Genomic DNA, 6315 nt, shown 5'->3' with positions numbered 1-6315 from the left:
ATGTAACCTTACATGTGACACAAATGAGTCATATTTACGTATAAAAAAAGTCATTTGCGTCACATGTTAGGTTCCATGGGATACAAATGAGCATTTTTATAATAAAAAATAATAATTTTACACTACGAATAATTTATTACTGGTGTAGTACTCTTCACAACCATACTATAAAATTGACCCTTATTGATTACGATATAATACTAAAAGTCATCATTTGGGACGAACAAAGACATGACAATTAACACATAAATGAATGTAGAAGGCCAAAAAAAATTGACTTTATAATAATCATGTTATGAGCTGATACCTGTGAACAAGTGAACTAGTTGCTTTGTCAAAAACAAAAAAAATGTACTAGTTGAGAAAAAAAAAAGTGAACTAGTTGAGAAAAAAAAAACCAAAGGACGAAAACAAGCACATTTCGAGTAATCCAAAATGCAATTAGTCATACATTTTCAATTACTAATTACAGTATTTATACGAAGTGAGCCGACCAATGATAGTATATAATTCCTTAACTGACCAAACAACTACAAATTAGTATTGCATCATGTGTCAGTTTTCAAAGTAACATTAAACTCATAAAGTACACATTTCAAAATAATTTACACATACAGGTTTTGATAAAATACTAAAGGAGTAATTTATCTAACCTGAAACCTGACCATATTATGCCAATTCGGACTAGTCTTTTTCCGGATATTAGTTGTTGTGCTGGTCATATGGCAAGTTGATGCGATAGTTCAAACCACCAAGCCAAAGTATTCTCCTGAAAACACACCTCCCCATAACTAATTCAATAAGTTCTTCATCTGCAGCATTCTCTAGTATTTAGAAGAAGCACAAAAATTCAGGTTAGTCTCAAGAATGCCAGCACTATTGACCTATAGCGGTTACGAAAATAAGACAAGTAACAATTAGTCATGTCATATGAAGTAAAAATGATGTAACCAGTCTTGCATGCGTAGTATTATTATTGAAGCTACTGTCTATTACAACTCAGCACTGCCAGCTCAGCTACATTCTGTTACAAGAAGTCTGTTATTCTAACAACTTGTTAGTTATAACTAATTTATTTTCCCTTCTTATTACTCTCCTTTTCCTTGTAAGCTGTATATAAATACTCATGTATCCTTACAAATGATTCTATTCATTACATAATAAAATCTCTCTGATTCTTCCTCTCTAAACTCTCTCTAAAATGGTTGCTTCATATTTCTGAAAGTATCATGGTATCAGAGCAGGAAACTCTGCATTTTTTCTGGAAATCATAGATGAATAAGTTCATCATATTGAGGTATCTCTGAATCTATAATTTCTGTTCGATTTTTTTTTTGCTCTGAGTTGATTGAATTAGTTGATATATTGCTGCGATTCAATCTTCTGAAAACTCATCAAGAAATTTCTTGAAAACTTGTTCACATTCTGTAAAATTGTTGCTGAAACCTTGTTAACATCTCTAAATCTCTCTAAAATTCACTGATTCTTGATAAAATTCTAGCTTATATTGATTAATTGTCAATATCTCTTCATCTTAAGATCTTCTGTCTTCTGCAAATTATTCTAAACTCATTTCATTCTCTATTCATTCTCATTCTCTTATTCATCTGAAATTAATGCTTCCTATATATGTTCTTTAACTGCTTCAAAATGCCTTCAACTGAAAATTAATCTTCAAATACACTTCCTCTGATGAATCAAAATCCAGTAAGTGTATTATATTCATCCATCTGATTCAAATACTGCACAACTTGTTTCTGTCAAGTTTAATGGAGTAGGATTCACAAACTGGAAAAGATCTATGATCTTGACACTCTCAGCTAAGAACAAATTAGGTTTTGTGACTGGTGATATTCAAGAACCACCACCTGAAAAAATTGATGAACATAAGGCTTGGAAAAGGTGTAATGCCTTAGTATGTTCTTGGTTGTTGTATAATCTGGATGAGATTATTGCTAAGAGTGTCTTATTTCTTCAAACTGCAAAAGAAATATGGAAAGATTTGGAAGAAAGATTCGGCTATTCTTCTATGGCTCAGGTATATTCCTTAGAGCAACAGCTTGCAGATATGTCACAAGGATCACAAAGTGTATCAGAATTCTTCACCAGCATCAAAACTGTATGGGATGCCATCAGTGATGCACATCCTATTCCAACTTGCACCTATAATCAGTGCTCTTACAATCTTACTAAGAAGATATTTCAGAGACAACAAGAGCAAAGACTCTTACAATTCATGATGAAACTGAATGAACAATTTGCTGCTGTACGAGGAAATGTATTGATGATGCAACCACTGGCAATTGTGGCTCAAGCATACAGGTTGTTTGCTCAGGAAGAAAGACACAAATAGATATCTACTCTCTCTAATTCCACTGAATCTATGGCCTTCTTTGCTGATAAGAAGCCCTATTATAAACCTCCTCAGCAACATGGAAATTATCCAAAATCTTACAATTAGAGCAAGAATATCACAGGCAATAAGAGACCATGATCAAACTATTATTGCACTCACTATAAAGTGCCTGGTCACAGCTATGAGAGATGCTTCAAAGTTCATGGTTATCCACCTGGTTTTAAGGGTAACAAAGACAGAAGAATAGTAGCTGCTGCTTCACACACTCATACTGATGATGTTCTGCCTAAAGGCTCCAATACTATCACTATAGAACAATATAATCATATCTTGAGCTTGCTGAAACAAGTGCCTGAATCCTCTGTTCCTCCCACTGAAGGAGATACCACTGGTCATGCATTACTTGCAGGTAATGTCTGCTTATTATCTAGTTTTTCTTCAAGTTGGTTGCTAGATAGTGGTGCAATAGATCACATGTGTGCTCACCTTGATTGGTTTACAAGTTACAAAAGTATGACTGGTATTAATAATCACATCACTATTCCTGATGGCAGTAAGGTTCAAATTATGCACACAGGTTCTATTACTTTCAGTAATGGAATCACTCTTCATAATGTGCTTCATGTACCTGGTTTTCAATTCAATTTGATCTCAGTACATAAACTTTGCCATGATCTGAAGTGTAAACTGATTTTCACTGATAATTCTTGTTATATTCAGGACTATTCTCAGACACCTCCCTCAACTCTTCTTGGTAAACCGAAGAATGGTTTATACAATGTTGAAGTTCAACAGTTGAGCAAGCCTACTTCTCTTGTTTGTAATAAACCTAGTCCTTCTGTTTTACAAGATGCCAAACTTTGGCACTTGAGATTAGGTCATTTACCTTTTCATAGACTAAAGCTTGTTCAACCTTCTTGTGATATATCAAATATTTTACATAACACCATCTGTCAGGTGTGTCCTCAAGCTAAACAACCTAGAAAATCCTTCCCAATTAGTAGCATTAAGACTACTAAACCCTTTGAGTTGGTTCATATTGATGTATGGGGTCCATATAGTGTTAATACTCACAGTGGTTGTAATCAATTTCTTACTATTGTAGATGATTACACCAGGTTTACTTGGGTTCATTTGATAAGAAATAAAACTGACACTGTTGGTGTACTTGAGAAATTTGCTCAATTCATTGAAACACGATTTAACTCTCATCTTCTTTCTGTGAGGTCTGATAATGCTAAAGAATTAGTTGAAGGAGCAATGAAGCTTTTTTATCACAAGAAGGGTATTTTTCATCAGTCCAGTTGTAGTGATACTCCCCAACAAAATGGGGTAGTGGAAAGAAAACATAGACATTTATTGGAAGTTGGTCGAGCTCTTAGTTTTCAGTCTATGATTCCAGACAAATATTGGGGTGATTGTGTTTTATGTGCCACATATCTTATAAACAGAATGCCTCTTAGTAGCATTGGTAACCTAAACCCTTATGAAAAACTCTATAACCAACCTCCTAAACTTGATCAGTTGAGAACTTTTGGTTGTCTTTGCTATGTTTCTACCACTAAAATTCATAGAACTAAATTCAAACCCAGAGCTACTCCCTGTGTCTTCCTTGGTTACTCTTTACATCAAAAAGGCTATAAAGTTCTTGATCTTGCTTCCCATAAAATCTTCACATCTAGAGATGTTTCCTTCCATGAACATCATTTTCCCTTTCACCTTGCTGCTCATCCTACTTCTACCCCATCTACATCACATATCTACCTTCCTACTGTCACTTCACCACCTTATATAGACCCAGATATCTCTTTTCCACCTTCTCACCATGCTACTAATATCTCTTCTTCCCCACCTTCTTCTCATACTCCCTCTACACCACCAGACTCTTCTTCACCATCCTCCACTTCTTCTCATGATTCTCATTTTTCTGTCCCTAATCCCGATGATATTTCTTCATCTCTTGTTGTTGATCTCAGTTCATATCATCTTGAACCATCTCTTAGAAGGTCTACTAGGCCTTCACACCCACCTTCATACCTCTCTGACTATAAATGCAATACATCTAGTTCTTCTATTACATCACATTGGTGTAATCTGGTCACATATACCAAATTCCCATCACCTCATAAAGCTTTTCTTTCTCATCTTTGTGATATCAAAGAACCTCTTAACTATAAAGAAGCTTCTCAACATCCTTTGTGGGTTGCTGCTATGAACAAAGAGCTTCAAGCTCTCTCTGACACACATACTTGGGATCTTGTTGACTTACCACCAGGGAAGAAACCAATTGGCTCTAAGTGGGTTTTTAAAGTGAAATTAAAGAAGGATGGTACTCTTGAAAGATGCAAAGCTAGGTTGGTAGCAAAGGGGTATAACCAAAGGTATGGAGTGGATTATGAGGAGACATTTTCTCCTGTTGTGAAGATGGCAACTGTTAGGTGTCTTATTGCTTTTGCTGCCAGCAGACAATGGAAGATTTTTCAACTAGATGTCAACAATGCTTTCCTACATGGAGAGCTAACTGAAGAAGTTTATATGAAAGTGCCTGAAGGTGTTCCTAATCCCTTGAATAAGACTTGCAAGGTTACCAAGTCTCTCTATGGCTTAAAGCAGGCTTCTAGGCAATGGTTTGCCAAGCTGATTAGTGCTCTTCAAACTCAAGGCTTCCATCAATCAAAAAATGACTACAGTTTGTTCATCAAACAAAAGGATCTCAAATTTGTATAGCTGCTGTGTATGTTGATGACATACTCTTAACTGGCACTGACTTAGATGCTATTACTACATTGAAACTACATCTAGATAAAGCATTCAGCATCAAAGACCTAGGGGAATTGAGCTATTTCCTAGGTATTGAGGTGGGTTACCTTCCTGAAGGTATTGTTCTTAGTCAAAAGAAATTTACTAAAGAGCTCCTTTCAGATTGTCCATTTGACATCAGCAAGAAAGTTTCAACTCCTTTGCCTTTACATCTTAAACTATATGCATCAGAAGGTTCTTTATTGGAGGATGCAGAACTCTACAGGTCTCTCGTTGGCAAACTAAATTTCCTCACTAATACAAGACCAGATCTTTCCTATGCTGTTCAGTCCTTAAGTCAGTATATGCAACAGCCTCGTACTTCTCATCTTGATGCTCTCATCCACACTTTGAGATATATTTCTCATACAGAAGGTCAGGGCATTCTACTAAGAGCAAGTGATACTCTTAAACTACAAGCTTACTCAGATTCAGATTGGGCTGCTTGTACTGACACCAGGAAATCCATCACTGGCTATGTGCTTCTATTTGGTAATTCACCTATTACTTGGCGTTCTAAGAAACAAGGTACTGTTTCAAAGTCTTCTTCTGAGGCAGAATACAGAGCTATGGCCTCTGCTGCATCTGAAATTACCTGAACTGTAAGGCTGTTAGAAGAACTTGGTGTCATTAATCTTAAACCAGTTGTCCTTCACTGTGATAACCAATCATCACTTCATATTGCCAAGAACCCAGTTTTTCATGAGAGAACAAAGCATATAGAAATTGATTGCCATTTCACACGTGATAAAGTGTTAGAAGGGTTGATCCAATTAACCTATCTACCGACACACTCTCAGCACTGCCAGCTCAGCTACATTCTGTTACAAGAAGTCTGTTATTCTAACAAATTGTTAGTTATAACTAATTTATTTTCTCTTCTTATTACTCTCCTTTTCCTTGTAAGCTGTATATAAATACTCATGTATCCTTACAAATGATTCTATTCATTACATAATAAAATCTCTCTGATTCTTCCTCTCTAAACTCTCTCTAAAATGGTTGCTTCATATTTCTGAAAGTATCAATTATGTTTTACTATGTCAGTAGCAAAGACTGAGAGTATGAACATTCATTAAAAGAAGACTATGAATAAGCATTAAAAGATGGATTTTTTGTCAGAAAAGACCTAATAAAATACAAGTTTTGTGGAAAAGGAC

Source organism: Beta vulgaris, chromosome 8, assembly GCF_026745355.1.
Source record: "Beta vulgaris subsp. vulgaris cultivar EL10 chromosome 8, EL10.2, whole genome shotgun sequence".
Taxonomy (NCBI): Eukaryota; Viridiplantae; Streptophyta; class Magnoliopsida; order Caryophyllales; family Amaranthaceae; genus Beta; species Beta vulgaris.
Note: the sequence above shows the minus strand (reverse complement) of the source record.